This window comes from Choloepus didactylus, chromosome X (assembly GCF_015220235.1).
Source record: "Choloepus didactylus isolate mChoDid1 chromosome X, mChoDid1.pri, whole genome shotgun sequence".
Lineage (NCBI taxonomy): Eukaryota > Metazoa > Chordata > Mammalia > Pilosa > Megalonychidae > Choloepus > Choloepus didactylus.
In genome coordinates this window covers 160,704,247-160,726,331 of record NC_051334.1, presented here as the reverse complement: position 1 = coordinate 160,726,331, position 22,085 = coordinate 160,704,247, and the positions used below count along the sequence as shown (strand labels likewise).

General features: G+C 36.9%; 1 protein-coding gene across 2 annotated transcripts in view; it reads left to right on the top strand.

The window, feature by feature from the left end:
* The window catches only part of ENOX2 (ecto-NOX disulfide-thiol exchanger 2), a 393,140-nt gene that overhangs the window by 67,075 nt on the left and 303,980 nt on the right, over window positions 1–22,085 (top strand). The window lies entirely within an intron of this gene.

Here is a 22,085-nt window from a genome sequence, read left to right as displayed (position 1 = left end):
ATAGTGCTGCTCTCTAGCACCAAGATGCTTTGCAGTTCAGGCCATGGCAGGAGGTGGCTCCCAGCTTGGATCCACAGTCTTGACTTACAGATTGTATGCTGCGATTTCAGGCATTCCTCCCAATTCAGGTCAGTGTATGATGAGTGGGCAGTCATGTTTGTCCCCCCACAGTTATTCCAGATTATTTACTAGTTTTCCCTGGTTGTTTATTAGTTGTTCCAGAGGGATAAACTGGCTTCCACTCCTCTCTATGTTGCCATGTTCTTCCATCTCTAACTCAGTTTCTTTTAGCAGGCAAAATATAAATATACACACTCTAGAAAGCCACAATGATTTAGTCACTAAGAAATTCAAATGGGAGTATGAAGAACATAGGCAAATCCAGGGTGCAGTAAAGATGAGCTGAGTTGCTGTGCAGTTGTTTAAGGGTTCCTGACAGTGTCTCTATATTCTATTAATGTGGTATATTACTGTGTTATTTACATTAAACTGCCCTTGAATACCTCAGATAAATCTCTGTTATTTGTGGTGTATAATTCTTTTAATGTGCTGTTGGATTTGGTTTGCTAGTACTTTGTTGAGAATTTTTGTATCAATATTCGTAAGGGATATTGGATTTAATATACTTTTCTTGTTGCATCTTTATCTAACTTTGCTATTAGGGTTATGTTTGCCTCATAGAGTGAGCTAGGAAGTGTTCCCAGAGTGAGCTAGGAAGTGTTCTCTCCTCTTCAGTATTGTGGAAGGGTTTGATCAGGATTTTATTAACTCTTTTGGAATGTTTGGTAAATTTCACCAGTGAAACCATCTGGTTCTGGGCTTTCTTTGTTGGGAGGCTTTTGAGTACTGATTCAATCTCTTTAGTTGTCATTGTTCTGTTGAGATTTTCTGTTTCTTCTTGAGTCAGTGTAGGTAGTTTGTATTCTTCTAAGAATGTATCTAATTTGCTGGCATATGGTTGTTCATAGTATCCTTTTATAATCCTTTTTATTTCTATGGGGGTGATGGTACTGTCCCCCCTTTTTTCTGATTTTAGTTGTGTTCTATCTCTTTTTTCTTTGTCACTCTAGTGAAGAGTTTGTCTACTTTATTGATCTTTTCCAAAAACCAACTTTTGGTTTCATTTATTCTTTCTATTTTATATTAATCAATTTCATTTATCTTCACTTTAATCTGTTATTTCTTTCCTCCTGCACACTTCATATTTAGTTTGTTCTTTTCTAAATCCTTCAATTGTGAGGTTAGGGCTCTGATTTTAGATCTGTCTTCTTTTTTAAAGTAAGCACTTATACCTGTAAATTTCTCTATTAGCAGTCCCTTTACTGCATCCCTTAAGTTTTGGTGTTTTGTATTTTTGTTCTCATTTACCTTTTGTTACTTCTTAATTTCCTTTTTTATTTCTTCTTCAACCCATTGGCTGTTTGAGTGCAGTATTTAATTTCCTTGTATTTGTGAATTTTTCAGTTTTCTGTTTGTTATTTGATTTCTATCTTCATTCTGTTGTGGCCAGAGAAGATACAGTGTATGAATTCAATATTTTTGAATTTATTGAAACTTGTTTTTTAACCTAAAATGGTCTATCCTGGAGAATGACTCATGTACACTAGAGAAGAATGTGTATCCTGCTGTTGTTGGGTGAAGTGCTGTATATATGTCTCTTAGTCTCACTGTTTTATAGTATCATTCAAGTCTTCTATTTCCTCATTGATCTTCTGTCTAGATGGTCTATCAGTTTTTGAAAGTGTTGATTGAAATCTCCTACTGTTAATGTAGAACCATCTATTTCTCCCTTCAAATCTGGCAATATTTTCTTCATATATTTTGGGGCTCTGCCTTTAGGTGCACATATATATTTGTAATTGTTATATCTTCTTTTTGAGTTGGTTTCTTTATCAGTATATGGTGACCTTCTTTGTTCCTTGTAACAGTTTTTGATATAAAAGTCAATTTTATGTGATGTAAATATTGCTACCCCACCTTTGTTTTGGTTACTGTTTGTTCTAGTTTGCTAGTGCTGCCAGAATGCAAAGCACCAGAAATGGATTGGCTTTTATAAAGGGAGTTTATTTGGTTACACAATTACAGTCTTAAGGCCATAAAGTGTCCAAGGTAAGTCATCAACAGTCAGGTACCTTCACTGGAGGATGGCCAATGGTGTCCGGAAAACCTGTTAGCTGGGAAGGCACGTGGCTGGCATCTGCTCCAAAGTTCTGGTTTCAAATGGCTTTCTCCCAGGACATTCCTCTCTAGCCATAGTTCCTCAAAAATGTCACTCTTACTTGCTCTTGGGGTGTTTGTCCTCTCTTAGCTTCTCCGGAGCAAGAATCTGCTTTCAACGGCCATCTTCAAACTGTCTCTCATCTGCAGCTACTCTCTCAGCTTCTGTGCATTCTTCAAAGTGTCCCTCTTGGCTGTAGCAAGCTCGCTCCTTCTGTCTTAGCTTATATAGTGCTCCAGTAAACTAATCAAGGGCCATGCTGAATGGGCGGGGCCACACCTACATGGAAATTATCCAATGAAAGATCTCGCCTACAGTTCAGTAATTACATCTCCTTGGAAACATCCAATCAAAAGTCTCCATCCCAATCGACACCGATAGGTTTCCTACCCACACAAGACTGCATCAAAGATAATGGTATTTTGGGGGGGCATAATACATCCAAACCAGCACACTGTTTGTATGGGATATATATATTTTTTCTGTCCTTTAGCTCTCAACCTACTCATGTCTTTTAATTTAAGGTGAATCTCTTGTAAACAGCGTATAGTTGAGTCATGCTTTATTTATCTATTCTGCCAATCTCTGCCTTTTGATTGGAGAGTTTAAACATTTTACATTTACAGTAACTACTGATAATGCAGGACTTTCTTCTGTCATTTTACTACTTGGTCATTGTAAGTCATATGTTTTTTTGTCCCTCAGTTCTTCTGTTAATGCCTACTTTCATATTTATTTGATTTTCTATACATTTTGTGTCCCTTTTCATTTTTTTCTGCATATAGTTTTTTCCAGTTTGCTAATGCTGCTGGAATGCAAAATACCAGAGATGGATTGGCTTTTATAAGCAGCGTTTATTTGGTTACACAGTTATAGTCTTTAAGGCCATAAAATGTCCAAGGTAATACATTGACAATTGGGTACCTTCACTGGAGGATGGCCATGGAAATTATCCAATCAGAGTTATCACCTACAGTTGGGTGGGTCACATCTCCATGGACACAACCTAATACAAAGGTTCCAACTTAATCAACACTAATATGTCTGCCCCTACAAGAATGCATTAAAGAATATAGCTTTTTCTGGGGGACATAATGTTTACAAACTGGCACATTCCACCCCCTGGACACCAGAAAAACATATTCTTTCCAAACACAAAATACATTCATCTCATCACAATATCACAAAAACTTAAATCATTAAGGTAACAATAGGTGAGTACAAGATCCCATCAAAATCAGTTACAACCATGGTCTGTCCTAAAGCAAAATTCGCCTCTGGCTGTAGATCTGTGAAACTTAGAACAAGTTATCTGCTTCCAGTATACAAAGGAGGGACAGTCATAGGCTAAACTTTCCCATTGCCATAAGGAGAAACTGAAAGGAAAACAGGGTTAACAGGGCCAAAACAGTTCCTAAAACCTGCAGGGCAAACGCCATTAGATTTCAAAGTCTGAGAGTCATTTACAGAATGATGTTGCATCCTTGGGGCTTGAGAGAGCGGGAGTGTAACCCTTCCTAGGGGCGTTTGTGACAGCCCTTTCCTTTCCAAATGCTTAGATGAGTGCTCCAACATATCCACACATTGGGGAGACCACCTTTTCGGCGCCACCCTCCTCAAACATTGGGGCAGCTCCCGGATTCCCTTCCATCTCCAGGGCACATGCTCAACCCCTTCAGAACAGGGGGTGGCAGCCAGGCTCTCCCAAATTCCCGGGGAATTTGCTCCACCCTCTGTGGGGCTTGAGGTGGCAACACCTTTCCTGAACATGGAGTTGGAAGTCCCACCCTCGACCTCTGGGGCAAACTCATCCTTTCATGCATGAGGGCCACTCCACTCTCCCAGCCCGAGACCTCTTGACTCCAGACCTCAACCTCCATGGCTCTGTCTTTGAAAAAATTTTCCCTTCAGTATGTTCCTTGTGTGTCTCCTCCAGTCCAGACTGGCAACGGCTCCATCTACAAAGATCTCACAAAAATTCTGTTGGCTTTGCATGATGCACACAGGGGTCAAAGCCATCAGACAATAGGACTTTCCACAAATCCTTTCTGCTTAACTCCTTCTCCAATCTTGGCTTGTTCTGAAATGTCAGCTGGGTTCCATGTTTGGTTACATCCTTACGTTGGGCTGTAGCTTCTGGGGTTTTACCCCCTGGAAGCCCAGAGATTTTCAGGCCATCAATTTCTGGTTTCTTTGTAACCAAGAGTTCATTTCTCAGCTTATCTCTGTCATCTCACATTTTACTATAAGCTGCAAGTAAAAGCCAGACTACTTCTTCTATATTTTGCTTGGAGATCTCATCAGCTAAATATTCCAGGTCGTCACTTTGAAATTCTGCCTTCCATCCAACACCAGGACTCAATTTTGCCAAATTCTCTGCCACTTTAAAACAAGGATCACCTTCCTTCCAGTTTGCAACAATACATTTATCATTTCTGCTCAAGGCCTCATCAGAAGTATCTTGAGAGTCCATATTTCCACAAACAGTCTCTTCAAAGCAGTTTAGGCCTTTTCTATCAAGCTCCTCACAATCTTCCAGGATCTTCCCCTTATCCATTTAAAAAGCCACTCCAACATGTTTGGTATTTGCAAACTCAGCAGCACCAGCACCCCACTTCTCTGGTACCAAAATCTGTTCCAGCTGCTGGAATGCAAAATACCAGAGGTGGATTGGCTTTTATAAAGGGAGTTTATTTGGTTACACAGTTACAGTCTTTAAGGCCATAAAATGTCCAGGGTAACGCATCGACAATTGGGTACCTTCACTGGAGGATGGCCAATAGCATCCGGAAAACCTCTGTTAACTGGGAAGGCATGTGTCTGACATCTACTTGCTTCCTGGTTGCGTTTAAAAATGGCATTCTCCAAAATGTCTGCATCAGCTTCCAATGGCCGTATTCAAAATGTCTTTCTCAGCTCTAGCTGGCCTTGAGCTCCTTCTGTCTGAGCTTTTTTAGAGCTCCAGTGAACCAATCAAGGCCCATGCTGAATGAGCAAGGCCATGCCCCCATGAAAATTATCCAGAGTTATTACCTACAGTTGGGTGGGTCACATGTCCATGGACACAACCTAATCCAAAGGTTCCAACTTAATCAACACTAATATGTCTGCCCCCACAAGAATGCATTAAAGAATATTGCTTTTTCTGGGGGACATAATGTTTACAAACTGGCACATAGTTTTTCACATATTTTCTTTGTGATTAAAATGCGACTTAAATTTAACATCCTGAATCTATAACAATCATGTTTGATTTAATACCAAGTTATCTTCAGTAGCATACAGAAGCGCTGTTTATATATTCCTGAATTTCCCCACCTTATTGTTAAAAATTATATTTTATACATTGTATGTCCCAAACCATAGAATTATCATTTCTTTTTATGCATTTACATTTTAATACCTACAAAAATGAAGAAGTGGAGTTATGTACCAAAAAAGAAATATAATAGTACTAGCATTTATAATTACTCTCATGATTAGCTTTACTGGAGGTCTTTGTTTCTTTTTGGCCCTTTGATCCACGGTTTGGTGTCCATTCCTTTCAGTCTGAAGAACTCCCTTCATAATTGCTTTTTGGGCAGGTCTAGTTATGAATGATGAACTTTTGCTTATCTGAGAATGTCTTAATCTCTCCCTCTTCTTTGAAAGACAGTCTCACTGGATATAAAATTCTCAGTTGGCAATTTTTTCTTTCAGCAGTTTATATATTTCATCCCACTGCTTTCTTGCATCTATGGTTTCTGATAAGAAAGCAGCACTTAATATTATTGGTACTCCCTTATACATAACACTTTGCTTTTCTCTTGCATTTTCATAACTCTCTCCTTGTCCTTGGCTTTCAATAGTTTGACTACTACATATCTGGGTATGGTTCTCTTTGAATTTATCCTCTTTGTGTTCTTTGGGATTCTTGAGTGTGCATTTTCAGGTCTTTTGTTCAATTTTGGAAGTTTTCTGCCATTATTTCTTTGAATATTCCTTCAGCTCCTTTCTCTCTTCCTTTTCCTTCTGGGATTTCCATAATGCATATGTTGGTACAGTTGATGGCTCCCATAGGTCTTAAAAGACCTTGATGGTTCCCATAGGTCTCTCTTCACTTTTTTTTCACTTCTTTTCTGTTTCTTAGCCAAAATCATTTCAATTGTCTTGTCTTTGGATTCACTGATTCTTTCTTCTGCCAGCTCCAATATGCTGTTGAATCCCTCTAGGGAATTTTTCACTTATAATAACAACATTTCAATTATAATAACAATATTATATTAATATTGTTTCATCAATTGTTATAAATTTACCACACTAATGCAAAGAGTGACAAATAGAGAAAACTGTTTTTGAGAGGCTTTATATGGGAACTCTGATTTTATCCATGATTTTTCTAAACTTACAACTTCTTTAATAATAAATACATAAAAAGATTTGCAAACTGGTAAAACAATGCCATTCTTCTTATGTATTTTCACTTTAGAAAATAGTTGTTTTTCATAAACTTTATTTATTTGAACATATGTTGGGTTTGTTGTTTTATTTAAAGGAATAAGTAGATACTGTTAAAATGTCACAGTTATAATTTCTAACATGGTACATATTCATAGATATAACCCATATAAATGAATGTTGTTTCCGATATTCAGTAGTTTTTGTGAGTATAATTGTATCTCAATTCCAAGAATTTTGTGAATTTCTGCTGTAGACTATTGTGAAAACATGGAGGGGGCAAATGATGACACTTATCTGTTAAGTAGTGTATAATCCTGTAAGGGAAATTGAGGAAATGGAAAAACAGAATATGGAAAAATATGACTTAATGCCAAAGCAAGGAACATAGACAGCAGATACTAAACAAATTAGGGGCAAGAAGAGAAGAGTGTGAACTAAAGTAGTTAAGGGAAGATTTGCTGGAAAGAAAGACTTGAGCATAAGGAAAGATTTTGTAGAGAAAAGTGGAGAGGAGACTTTATAAGCATGATGACCAGCATGAAAAAAGTACCAGAGGCAGAGATACACATAATATGCTCCAGGAACAGCAAGGGGACAATCCTGTCTGGAGTAAATAGTTTATATTGGTGAATAGTAAGAATTTAGTTGGATAAATAGCAAGAGTCAGACTGTGGGGAGTCTTAAATGTCAGTATGAGAAAATTAGATTTTATGGGCAATGGGAAGCTATCAAAGATTTGTGATTCAGGGTGATGACATTATGAAAGTGATATTTCCTGAAAATTAATTATGAAGTAGTATAAAGGAGAGACTGGAAATAGAAAGTCTAAAATTAATTTGGACAATATTTTAGACATCCATTCATAAAGTGATGATGACCTAGGTATGGGAATGGAGAGTAAATAATGGATACAAGAAGTGTTGTAAAGGTAGAATGAACAGAACTTGATGACTGACTAGAAAGAGAGGATTAATTTTTAGCCTGAATGACTGAGAGAATGTTGATGCCATTGATGGAAGATAAAAGGGTATAGACAGACCCATTTTAAGTAGAAGATGATGACTGTGTTATTGACTTATTTGTTGAAGGTTTGGGATTATCCTAATAGAAATATATATTTATTGGCATTCACTAGATAGGAGGCTGAGAAGTATAAACTTGGGAGGCCACATTAGAAAAGCGATTATTGGATTTGCGACAATGAATGAGTTTTTTGAGAAATAAAGTATATAGACCATTAGTTCAGGAACTATAGCTTATGATCTACATGTATTAGGTTTTGTTAGGAGGAAGAGCCAGTGAAGACTGAAGAAGCAATTAGAGAACAGAATAATATTGGATTGCAGAAGCTAGAAAAGGTTAGAGTTTCAAGAAAGAGATAAAAATCAGCCATGTCAGATTCCACAGAGAATGGAGATTTGACATATAAAGTAAGCTCCATGAAAGCAGAAATCTCTTTATGATTTTGCTCAATAATGTTTCTCAAGTGCCTAGAATTGTATCTGGCACATAGTAGGCGATAAATGAATAAATAAATATACATCACTACTGCTGCTATGTTTTGTGCAAACCTTACAAATATAAGCAGATTGAAGGAATATAATTCACGAGTAACATCTTCAGATAAAAGCCTATGTAGATATATTGATTCTCTCTATTTGCTTATCAGGCTCTATGATTGGAAACTAGCACAGTGTTGTTGAAATGTACAGTGAAGATGGAGGTAGATTGTTTGGCATTGCTGATTCACAATATGAGGCAGCCAGAAAGAGATAGATGATGTATGTTTATTTGCATAACTCTACAGACTAAAACACAGCTGGTAGCCTTACCTTTCAGTACTGTATAGCATATATTCTTTCGCTGGTGGCAACTAGTGAAAACATCATTCCACACTGAAGTGAATAACTTCTTTGGAATTTATAGTCATAATCATAGTCATTAAGAAATTTTGATTTTACTGTAAAGTCATTTTGATATTGGTTCATACGTTTCAGTTGCAAGTATTACAGAGTACCAATACATTAGTTGGGCTTAAAGACTATGTATAAATTGATGGTTGATGTAGGTTGTTTATTTCGTTTTGGGCATGAGTTGCCACAATAGATACTGGAGGAAAATAGGTGATTCTTTTGTAGGAGACAAGTTATCTAATATTCATGGATTTCCTCATAAACAAGTTGTAAAGTATCTTTGTTTATTGGCTGCTATGAAAAACATCATGCAATGGGTTGGCTTAACAACAGGAATTTATTGGATCATGGCTTCAGAGGCTAAAGGGCTTGCTTCCTCCTGGTGTAGTAACCTTCTGGCTAGCCAGCAATCCTTGGTTTTCTTGACTTTCTCATTACATGGCAACAACATTCATTCCTTTCTCTTCCAGGTTCTGTTGGCTTCTGGCTTCTGGCTCCTCCCTGTGGCTTTCTCGCTATAGGGACTCCAGTAATACGATTAGGACCCATCCTGATTCACTTTGCCAGACCTTAACTTAAAAGAACATCTCCAAACGGCCCTATTTACAGTGGCTTCACATCCACAGGAATGGATTAAGATTAAATTCATGTTTTTTTCTGGGCTACTTAACTCAATCTGCCACATATAGCAATACCTGTGTTTTGAGCTTTAATTTTGTATTAGTTGTCTACTGCCATGTAACATATTACCCCAAATCTTCTCATCATGAAACAGTAAACATTATTATCTCACAGTTTCTGTGGGCCAGAATTCCAGGCATGGCTTAGCTAGATGCCTCTGGCTCAAGGTCTCTCATAAGGTTGTAGTCAAGCATTGACTGTGGTCTCACATGAAGGCTTGATTGGGTGGGAGAGGGGATCTGCTTCTAATCTCACTTGTGTGGTTGTTGGCAGGCCTTGGTCCTTTGCCATATGGATCTCTCCACAGGTCTGCCCTATGACATTGTAGCTGGCTACCCAGAATGATCAATTCAAGAAAGAGTGAGAAAGGGTACCCAAGACAGAAGCCACAGTCTTTTTATAACCTAATATTGCAAGTGACATCCCATCACTTCTGCCATATTCTATGTGTTAGAAGTAAGTCAGTAAATCTAGATCATATTCAAGGGGAAGTTATACAAGGGCATGAATACCAGGAGGTGGGAATCATTTGGGACCATCTTAGAAGCTGCTTACCATAAATTTGTTGACATATTTTACCTTTAAAATACACAACTATCATTGTGGAAGGAGGGAAGATACAGAGATGAAGTCAACTCTTTAGTGTTGAAACCAGGAACACATCCAAACTCTCTTGAAGTATGAACAATTAGATCCTCTTCTATTACGGATAAAGAATTTTTGAAAAATTTCTGAAGCTCAAATATACACATATTAAATTATATCTAATTATGCATGCATAATTAGATATGATTTTAAAAGATATATTGTGTTTATTAAAACACAGCCTGATAAGCCAAAAAGCCAAATGAGGAAAAGAAGTTAACATGAGATAAAATTTATCAAATGACTCCTATAAAACCACTCAGAAACACAGCAGGAAACATTTGACCTTAATAATAACTCTTTTAATTTTAATGCCATTATTCAATTAATGTAAGTTAATATGGTATAAGATATAAACTACAATTAAATGTAGCCCCCATATGTTGTTTTTAGTGCATATTTGAAGGCAGAGGTGGAAAAAGTAGACTACACCAGAAATTGAATTTTAAAAATAGATATTATAGGTCCCCCCATAGTTCATATAAGTCAGAACTTTCCATCTCTTTCTTACCTTTTCTTTACTTCTATTATATTTTAGTTTAATAACTTCAATTATAAAAATGCACATTTTTGATGATAAAATGGTAATTTAGCCAGAAGCAGAGCAATGCTATCTTGCATCAGATCTTTAAATTCAACTTTTAACTAAATTAATTTCATTAGGTCTGGGTTGTTTTAGCTAAATCCAGGAATTACAGGTATTCATTTAAATTCATAATCCATATCTCATTTACTCCAAATAAAAGATATAACCCTGTCCTTGTCTACAGAGAGAAAGAAAGGATTAAAACAGGAGAGAAAAGTTCTGTATTGATTCTAATAGATCAGATGCATATTTGAAACTGAGGAAGGAGAAAATATGTGGTATAATATTTAAAAGGAGTGTGTTTGTGTATGTGTATGTGTATTCCAAAAGGGATAAACTTCCAAAATAGTAATTTCTTATTTGGAAAAGCAGACATCTTTGCTCTCAAAAGCAAAAATAATCAGTGAAAAAGGAAGAGATTTGATTAGGTGATCTCTAAGGTCCCTCCTAGCGTTAATATTGCATGACTTAATGTTCAGATTAGACATTTGATGTGTAAAGTCTTGATTATTTGTGTTAAGGAGAATCAGAGAACATGCATAATTAAAATCTGTAGATTATCCCTGTCAGGATTCTCCAGAGAAACAGAACTGACAGGTATACATGTACATATGCATATACATAAACTTGTAAATATTAAGATATTTATTTTATAGAAATTGGCACAGGCAACTGTGGGGAGTCACAAGTTCAAATTCCATAGGGCAGGCCACAAGTTGGAAACTCGATGAAGGTGGCATTCTCCCCAGGAGAAGCCACAATTTGGGAATTCCAGTGATGGTGGTGATGATGAATTCCCCAGGAGAAGCAGGCTGTCTGAAGTAGAGATAGAAATTCTTCTTTCTGATCACTGAAATCCTCAGTTTTCCCTTAAGCCCTCCAACTGATTTGATGAGGAGATTCTGCTCATTGCTTAAAGCAATCTCTTTTGTTGATTGTGGATATAATCAGCCACAGGTTTGAGCAACTGAGGAATGATTTAGATCCTTCTATGAAATACCCTCACAGTAACAATCAGGACAGGGCTTGCTTGACCAAACAACTGGATACCATAACCTAGTCAAGTAGACATGTGAAATTAACCATCACAATCCATAAATCTTATTTTAGACACTTGCTAGAGATAATACCAAATGTGTGTGTGTGTTCAGGGCATTTGGACTTGGGATTTATGGAAGTAGGGCAGTTCTGTATACCTTGAAATGGAATGCTCACTCTTTTGTATCTTATCAGGAAAAGTGGATAGTTGCTTAACAGATAATTACCACTTTTGTATTTGCTGTAGGTCCGGAACTGATCATAATAAGAGGGAAACTGTGGTTAGCTCTCCCTGTGCCCTTGGGGAACAGCGAGAAGATGGTTTTCTTCTCCAATTACCTTAGTTTCAGGTTTAACAAAGGCGGCTGCTCCTCAATTTCTCATGTTCCAGAAGCTCTGTTTCCATTTATTTATATGTATTCATCAAATATTTATTGACTATCTTCTGTGTGCCCAGCAGTGTTCTAGGTGCCAGAGTACAAAATAATCCCTGCCCTATTGCTTAGGTTCTAGAGAGGGAGATAAGCTATATATGTGTTTATGTGTGTGTGTGTACTTATGTATATATGTGTGTATATGCACACACATACACACATATATTTAGAAGGTGATAAGTAGTTATATGTATGTATGTACATAGTCAGCAGTTAATAATATGGAAAAATATAGCGAGATAAGGGGGATTGAGAGTGTTGGTGGAATGCAAGTTGCAATTTTAAATAGGATGCTCAAGGGAGATTTAATTATTTGGAGACTAGTGGCTATCTGGGGGAAGGACTTTGAAGCAGAGGAAACAATCAGTACAAGACTTTTAATCAGGAAAGTGCCTGGATTTTTAAAGGAACTAGTGTTCAAGGAATTAGTGTGTCTAGAGCAGAGTGAACAAGGGGAATAGTAGGAAATTAATTCAGAAGGGTGTAATGGGGAGAAGGGGCAGATCCTGTAGGGCCTTGTGGCCTCTGTAAGGACTTTGGCTTTTATTCTGAATAATATGAGGAGTTGTTGAGGGTTTTGAGCAGAAGAGTAATGTGATCTGGATTTTAAAAGGTCATTCTGGCTACTCTCTTGAGAAGCTGTCTTTCTATTTTTGGCAAGGGTAGAACTAGGGAGATTAGATTGAAGGCTGCTGCAATAATCCAAAAAGGAGATGATGGTGGCTGGGACCAGAGTGGAAGCAGTGTTAGATGGCAAGAAGTGGAGAGATTCGGGGTATATTTTGAGAGTAGAACAAAAAAGATGTCCTGACAGGTTAGATGTGGGGTATGAAAGAGGGAAGTCAATGATGAATCCAAGGTTTTTTGGCCTGAGGAGGGAGGTGACATTTACAGAGATGGGAAAGACTGTATGTGGACTAAGCTTGGAATGCAGGAGTTTAGTTTTGGATATGCTAGTTTAAGATGCTTATTAGACATCTGATTGGAAATGTCAAGCAGGTAGATGGTTATATGAGTCTAGAGTGCAGAGGGAAGGTCTGGGCTAGAGATATATATTTGGGAGTCTTCAGCATATAGGTAGTGTTTGAAGCCATGTGAGTGAAGACAGATAGAAAAGAGATCTGGGTCAAGCCACATTTAAATAGTTGGGGAGAAAGAGAGGAACCTGAAAAGGAAACTGAGAAGGAAAGGCCATTGACAGGTAGGAGGAAGATCAAGATAGTGTGGTATCCTGAAAGCCAAATTAAGTAAATTGACCATTGACCCTAGTCTGTTCTGTCTTCTCTACTGATAATGCCTTAACTTTAGTTCAGTAAATCATCATTACTTGTCTAAACCACAATAGTCTCTTTTTAAAAAATTTTTATTAGAAAGTTGTGGTTTAATAGAACACTCATGCAAACCCTGTTCCGGTTTGCTAATGCTGCTGTTATGTAAAATACCAGAAATGGATTGGCTTTTATAAAGGGGGTTTATTTGATTACAGATTTACAGTCCTAAGACCATATAAGTGTCCAAACTGAGGCATCAATAGGAGGATACCTGTCTGGAACACCTCTGTTAGCAAGGAAGGCACATGGCTGGTGTCTACTGGTTCTTTGCTCCTGGGTTGCATTGCTTTCAGCTTCTGATTCCAGTGGCTTTCTCTCTAAGCATCTGGGAGTCCTCTCTTCGATTCTCCAGGGCAAACTCTGGGCTTCATTTCTTAATTTAGCATCTCCAAATGTCCTTCTCTCTGCATCTCCAAGCATTGCTAAGCATCAGCAAGCATCTCAGTCTGTGTTGGCTCTTAGATTCTCTCATAAATACTCCAGTGAACTAATAAAGACCCACCCTGAACGTGCGGGGCCACACCTCCATGGAAATAATCTAATCAAAAGCATCACCCACAGTTGGGTGAGTCACATCTCCATGGAAACACTCAATCAAAAGGTTCCACTTTAATTAAAAGACTAATAAATCTGCCCCCACAAGATTGCATTACAGAACATGGTTTTTGGGGGGACATAATATATCCAAACTGGCACACACCCTATTATTAACATCCTGTGGAACATTAGTTAAAATTGATGAAAGCACATTTTTATAATTGTACTACCAACTATAGTCCATGGTTTAACTTGGGGTTCACTGTTTCATTCTAATAGTAAGGTTAGCTAATTAAACTGTTGGTTTGTGTTTCATAGTTCCAAGGAATTTTTGAAAATTTTTATTCTAGAACCATATATACAACCTAACATTTCCCCTTTTAACCGCAAATATATAATTCATTGGTGTTAATTACATTCACAATGTTGTGCTACAGTCACCGTCATCTGTTACCAAAATTTTTCCATCACCCCAAAAGAAACTACATTTTAAGCCTTAACTCCTTATTCCCTACCTCCATCCCATCTTCTGGTAATCCATATTGTAGATTCTGTCTCTATAAGTTTGATTATTCTAATTATTTCATATCAGTGAGATCATACATTTGTCCTTTTGTGTCTGGCTTATTTCATTCAAAATTATGTCTTCAAGATTTATCCATATTGTCATATGTATCATGACATATTATTATGGCTGAATAATATTCCATTTTATGAATATACACATTTTGTTTATCCATTCATTGGTTGGTGGACCCTTAGGATGCTTTCATCTTTTGGCAGATGTAAATAATGCCACTATGAACATTTGTGCACAAATATCTGTTTGAGTCCCTGCTTTCAATTCTTTTGGGTATATACCTAGAAGTGGGATTGCTAGGTCATATTGTAATTCTATACTTAACTTCCTGAAGAACTGCCAAATTGTCTTCCATAGCAGCTGTACCATTTTACATTCCCACCAGCAAGGAATGAGTTTTCTTATTTCTCCATATCCCATTGTGTAAGTTTTCATTTTATTTTCATGATAAAGTCATGAATTTAATTTTGATGAGGTCCCATTTATCTATTTTTTCTTTTGTTGCTTGTGCTTTGTGTGTGTAGCCTAAGAAACTGTTGCTTAACATAAGGTGTTAAAGATACTTTCACACATTTTCTTCTAGAACTGTGATAGTTCTAGCTCTTACATGTAGATCTTCGGTCCATTTTAGTTGATTTTTGTATAAGGTATGAAATAGGGTCCCCCCCCCCTTTTTTTTTTTTTGTGAATAGAGATCCAGCTTTTCCTGCCCTATTTGTTGAAGAGACTATTCATTCCCAATTGACTGGTCTTTGCCTCCTTGTCAAAAACCAGTTGGCCACAAATGTGAGGGTTTATTTCTGAGCCCTCAATTTGATTACATTGGTCTATACACCTGTCCTTGTGCCAATACCATGCTGTTTTGATTACTGTGGCTTTGTAATAGGTTTTTTTTATTGTGGAATATAACATATTTACATAGAAGTGACAACTTCCTAAGTGCAGTTTAACAAGTAGCTAGAGAGCAAATTTCAAAGAATGTTCCGGGTTACAGTTCCTCAGTTTCAGTTATTTCCTTATTGTGAAATATAGCATATATGTAAAAATGTGATAACTTTCAAAGTACGATTTAACAAGTAGTTAAAGTGGAAATTTCCAAGAATGTTGTGGGTTACAGTACCATAGTTTCAGTTATTTTCTTATTGTGAAATATAACATATATACAAAAAGGTGATAACTTTCAAATTATGATTTAACAAGTAGCTATATAACAAATGTCAAAGAATATTATGGGTTACAGTTTTACCATTTCAGTACTTTCCTTCTAGCTATTCTAGTACCCTAGCAACTAAGAAAAAGAAAATTATGTAGAGATTCAGTATTCATGATTCTTTTAATAAGTTTTAAGATTGAAAATGTGAATCCTCCAACTTCATTCTTCTTTGACTATTCTGGACCCCTTACCTTTCCATAAAAATTTAATGATTGGCTTTTCCATTTCTGCAAAGAAGGTTGTTGGAATTTTGATTTGAATTGGCATTGAATCTATAAATCTCTTCAGGTAGGATTGACATCTTAATGATACTTAGTCTTCTAATCCACGAACATGGAATATCCTTCCATTTATGTAAGTCTTCTTTGATTTCTTTTAGCAATGTTTTGTAGTTTTCTATGTACATGTCCTTTACATCTTTGGTTATATTTACTCCTAGATATTTGATTCTTTTAGTTGCTATTATACATGGATTTTTTTCTTGATTTCTTCTTCTGATTATTCATTGCTTGTGTATAGAAACTACTGATTTTTGGGTGTTGATCTTGTATCATGCTACTTGCTGAATTCATTTACTAGCTCTAGGATCTTTGATGTGGATTTTTCAGGATTTTCAGGATTTCATGCCATCTGCAAATAGGGAATGCTTTACTTCTTCTTTTCAGTCTGAAAAATGCTCTTTAACTTTGCCTGTAGGGTGGGTCTGGTGGTGATGAACTCCCTCAGCTTTTGCTTTTATGAGAATGTCTTAATCTCTCCCTCATTTTTTTTCAAGCAAGGAGGTGGAAAGTTTATTAAGTACACATGCAAGAATGGCATGCAGGTGCTCTCCCAAGAGGAGAGAGGCATGAGGCACTCTTGGAAGGGTTTGCTTTTATGGTTCTTTTTCCTTTTGTAATTTTTAACTATTTTACTGCCTTCCCCTTTTTGCACCTTTGTTGATGCTTGATTGTACATAACTCAGGCAGGGTTGGTTGGCCTCAGGTGCTGTTTACTGATGTTTTCAGAGATTTCTTTCTCCTTGTGGCCTGGCCACTTCTTGGAATTTGCCCCTTGCTCATCAGCCAGCCCACTATCCTAATTCTAACCCTGCCTCAACTTCCCCCTCAGAGAGTTCTAGCTCCCCTTAATTTTAAGGGAATTTAGGCCAATGGTCCATGTTCTGTAGCTGCTTCAAGCTGTCAGTGGGTCGCAGGCCCTATTTGTGAGAACATAGAAGTCTCAGGCTATGCTGTTGAGGGTGCTGGTTGAGCATGGGAAACATCTCCCTCATTTTTGAAAGAAAGTTTTGCTGGGTATAAAATTCTTGGCTAGCAGTTGTTTTCTTTCACCACTTTATGTGTTTCAACCCACTTTCTTATTGCCTCCATGGTTTCTGATGAGAAATTGGCACTCAGTCTTACTGGGACTTCTTGTTAAGTAACACCTTGCTTTTCTCTTGCCTTTTTAGAACTCGCTCCTTGTCCCTTGCATTTGATAGTGTGATCAATATATGATGGGTTATATTTTTCTTCAAGTTTATCATGTTTGGTATTCTCTGGGCTTCCTGAGTTTGCATACTCAATGTCTTTTTCTAAGTTTGGGAAGTTCTCTGTCATTATTTCCTTGACTATTCCTTCTGCCCTTTTCTCTCTTTCTTCTCCTTCTTGGACTCTCATAATGTGTATATTGGTGTGCTTGATAGTATCTCAGAGGTGTTTTAGGCTATTTTCACTTTTTATAATTCTTTTTTTCATTCTGCTCCTCAGCCTGACTCATTTCAATTATGTTTTCTTCGAGGTCACTGCTTCTTTCTTCTGCCAGCTCCAATCTATTTTTGAAAGCCTCCTGGGCATTTTTCATTTGAGTTATTGGGATCTTCAACTCCAGTAGTTCTGTTTGGTTCCTTGTAAAAAAATTTTTTGTGTTTCCTAAGATTCTCGTATTGCTCATTCATTGTTTTCCTAGTATCCTTTAGTTCTTTCTCTGTATTTTCCTTCATCTCCTTGAGCATATTTATGATCATTTTTTTAAGTCTTTGGTCTTCTTCTTTGGTGTTTTCTGGATTTTTGTCTTCTTCCTTTGCATGGGCCATCATTTCTTATTTCTTTTTTTTGTCTTGTACTCTTTTTAAATACTGTACATTTTTTTCATACTGTGCATTTTAATATTTTAAAATGTTGACTCTGTGATTTATTCCGAGATGTCTGTTTCTTGATTTTGTACCAGCTGGTGATAATACAGAATTTTGTTGAGCTTCAGCCTTCCTATCAGGAAGGTCTGCCCAAGGCAATGCAGTGTACAGTGTCTTCCCTGTTCTGTGTCTGTATCTTGTTCTGGGCTGTACTTTAAATTTGTTTTGGAGTTCCCTGTTTACAGGTTTGAATGTCCCCACTGTTTCCCAGGAGATAGACCTCCCTCTCCTGGGTGTTTAAAGCAGGCAACCCTTTGCCCTGTACTGTCTATCTCTGTAGTTTCTTATACTCCTTTTGTTGTATCAAGCTGCTTTAGCCTGGAGGACAAATTCTGTGAGGTTAGGCACACAGGAGAGAACTTTCCCAAGTCAGTCTTTCCCACTTGGGACACACGAAGGGGTTGCAGACCAGCTCACCAGCTCCGTGGTGCCCTGGGATGGGCTAGAAGGGCACCAAGAACCTCTTCCACCACTCCCCAATCTGAGCTTTCTTGGCCTGCCCAGACAATGTAGTCCTCAAATTAACTGTCCCCTGTAGCCCTAAGAAAGCATAACATCTTTAAGTCCTCTCCACTGTTGCCTTTGTCCAAGTGGGTTGAAACAATGGCCACCCTCAGAGCTGCATCCCCAGTGATCCAAGGTCTCTTATCCAAAGCCATGATTAGTGATTGGCTGTATCCACCCCTGGTCTTGGTGAAGAGGATTTTGACATCTCTTTCTGGCACCAGTGAGCTAGCCAGGAGCTGGGCTCCATGGCAGCTTGTCACAAGAATGGGGAATGGGCACCGATAGCCACCATTTTTCAGAGAGAGCAATTTTCTTGTCTTTGCAGTATTTTACCAGCCTCTTCCTCCAGCTCTTCCCTGGTTGCTATATAGTGTTCTACTGGTCTCTGCAATTTCAAAATAGTTGTTTCAGGCAGCTATCTGTTTAATAGCTGTTATGGTGGGAGGATTGAAACCTAGAGCTCCCTACTCCACCATTTTCCCACTATCCTAGTTCACAGTAGTGTCTTAATTAGTCTTCTTGCCTCCATCTTATCCCCTCTAATGCATCCCCAATACTTCTAGGCTTTTTTATTTAAAACTCAAATTGAATCCTGTCTCTTCCTTTCTTAAAACTTCTACCCTATTTGTTGTTAATGCACACTCTGCTGCCTTGATCCTCCATGCCTATGCCTTTGCTTATATTATCCATTATGCCTGAAATGCCCTCTCTATATTCTTTATCACCTGGTCAACTTTTCTTTATTGTTCGAGACTCAGTTTGGGTATTGCCTTATCCAGGAAACCTGCCCTGACCCTTCCTCTGCCCTTAAGTTAGACCTTGTGTATATTTCCGTTGTTACCCTGACTGCACTGTTTTATAATTATCTGTTTGTGCTTGTGTTTCCTCCATTTATGCTGTTATTTCTTGGAGGGAAGTAACCATATTTTACCCATTTTTAGATGTTTGCCACCTAGTACACTGTCTGACTCACAGTAGGTACTTAATAAATGCTTAATAAATGAATGTTTAAATGAGTGATCACTTTTTCTCCTTGCTCTGGAAATGTCAGTTTCATTTTAGAGGGTTATAAATTTTTCTCTACAACTTTGAATTGTTTCCAATTCTTCAATTTAAAATTCTTATATAACTAGTTCTGGGACAGAATAACTCATCTGCATTTCAGATACAGGATCAGCATGTAGAATAACAATATGCAATGGGTTTGATGGCATTGGGATGTCATATCCCCTATTGAAATCAATATATGTCTGATTACTGTAATACAGCCAATTCTCAAAAGTTGTATTTGTTAGGTTACTGCATTTGCCTCTCTAGGACACGTTTACCATGTAAAATAAGTTATTATGAGAAGACTCAAGTTTGTTTGTACCTCTGGAGAGAAAGAAGATATTGGCAACCTGGACCTTTTAAAGGGTATTTAATATTCATTTGTCATAAGCTAAAAGGATAAAGCCAGATTTTTCTCCTCCGGCAGCCTTTGATTCATAGGTAGAAATGTAAAAAATCCCATGAGGAGGCATGCCTATCATCCAACCTGTTCAGTATTCTGTTTCTGAGAGGGCTTTATGAAGAAATCAACATGTCTCCTTAATACCAATCTCAAAATAGGTAGAAATGGCCCTGGGAGGGGAAAAAGTATAATTTATTTCAATAGTACATTATGAATCTATTTTCTTTGGTTTTATCTAAAATTTATTTGAATTTTTCACTTGTAATTGGTTTGAAACTTCTATATTTTGGGACAGAAGAGTTACCTAATTTCATTGTTATTTAAATAAATATTTTTAAAATATTGAGATAAAATTTACATAGTGACATACACAGATCTTAAGTGTATGATTTGATAATTTTTAACAAATGTATATACCCTTGTAATCAACACCACAATAAGACGTAAAACACTTGTATCATACCAGAAAATTCCCATATTCCCCATTTCAGTCAAGTCCTTTAGTGGACTGCTCAGTGCTTTGGGTGATCTGACTTCCACTGAGGCACACTTTGCATTCATGATCACCAACCATGTTGACAGGCTGGACCTTGTCTAGGTACATCCCAGGTGAGTAGACCTGAAGGAGTACATGGGCTACTGCTCACATTGGCAGTTGACTCAGATGTTTCCAGAGATTCTATCCTGGGCCAGCCCCTTCCTTGGCTGAATCCTTTGCAGAACATGTCCTTTGAGCCACAGCCTAGGTCAGTTTGGCCCAGGTGCAGGGCTACATCATGTTGTATAAAAATGACCCTGCAGGGGCAATTCACAATGCTGATTTTCTGAGGAGGTGAACAACCGTGCTGTGTTCAGCTCTCTTCCTCTAGGAAATCAATAAACAGCTAACACATAAAAAAAAAAAAAAAAAAGAAAAAACAAACAAACCAAAAAAAAAAAAAAAAAAACCCACACACTGTTCTGACTACTATCATAAATTGTTTGTTACTTTCATATAAACATACACTATGTACTTTTTGCATCTGACTTTTTTCCCCTCAGAATTTTTATTTTTTAGATTAATCTATGTTGTTGAATGTATCAGTAGTATGTTTCTTTTATTGTTGAGTATTTTTACATAATATAAATTAACTACAGTTGGCTTATCTGTTCACCAGTTGATGCATATTGGGGTTGTTTCTATTTTTGGCTATTATAAATAAATCTGCTATGAACATTCTTGTATAAAGTTTTGTGTGGACATATGCTTGCTTTTTTCCTATTTTGGACAGAAACCTAGAAGAGGAATTGTTGGTTCAAAGTTAGGTATATACTTAAATTTATAAGCAACTGACAGTTTTTCAAAGTGATTGTACTGTTTTACATCTGTATCAGCAATGTATGAGAATTTGAGTTCCTCAACATTCTCTGTTCGGTGTTGTTAGTATTTTTTTTTTTTTAATTTAGCCATTCTACTTGTATGAAGTGGTATCTAATCTCTCTGATCACTAATGAGGTTGAGCACCTCTACATGTGCTTCTAATCATTCAATGACAATATTTTATGAAGTTATGTTCAATTCTTTTGCTGATTTCTTCTTGGGTTGTTTATAAAGGTTCATTTTATATACTAGGTAAAATCCTGAATTGGATATATGTTTTGAGAATATTTCCTACTAGATTGTGGCTCGCCCTTGAAGATCAGAAGTTTTTAAGGTGGATAATGTTTGATTTATTCATTTGTGTCTTTTAGTTTTGTGCTTTATTTCTGTCCTATTTAAGAAAAACTTTCCAAACCAAGGTCACTGAGATTTTCTCCTATGTTTTCTTTTAGAAGTTTTATAGATCTATAATCTATTTCAAGTTAAATTTTTTATGTGGTGTAAGGTTAGGACCAAGGATCTTTTATCATTATGATTATTTATTTATTTATTTTTGCATATGACAATCCAATTATTACAGCACCATTTACTGAAAAGATGATCCTTCTCTATTGAATTGCCTGAGCAATTCTGTTGAAAATCAATTGGCCCTATATATGTAAGTCTATTTTTGGACTCTCTCTTCTATTCTATTTGACTAAATGTCTGTCTTTACACCAATACCACACTCTTGATTACTATATAACTTTATAATAAGTCTTGAAATCAGATGGTATAAGTCTTTTAAATTTTTTACACATTTTTTGATTATGAAATTTAACATATATACATAACAGTGATAACTTTCAAAGTACGATTTAACAAGTAGTTAGAGAAATTTCAAAGAATGTTATGGGTTATGGTTCCACAATTTCAGTTATTTCCTTATTGTAAAATATAACATATATACAGAAAGGTGAGAACTTTCAAAGTACAA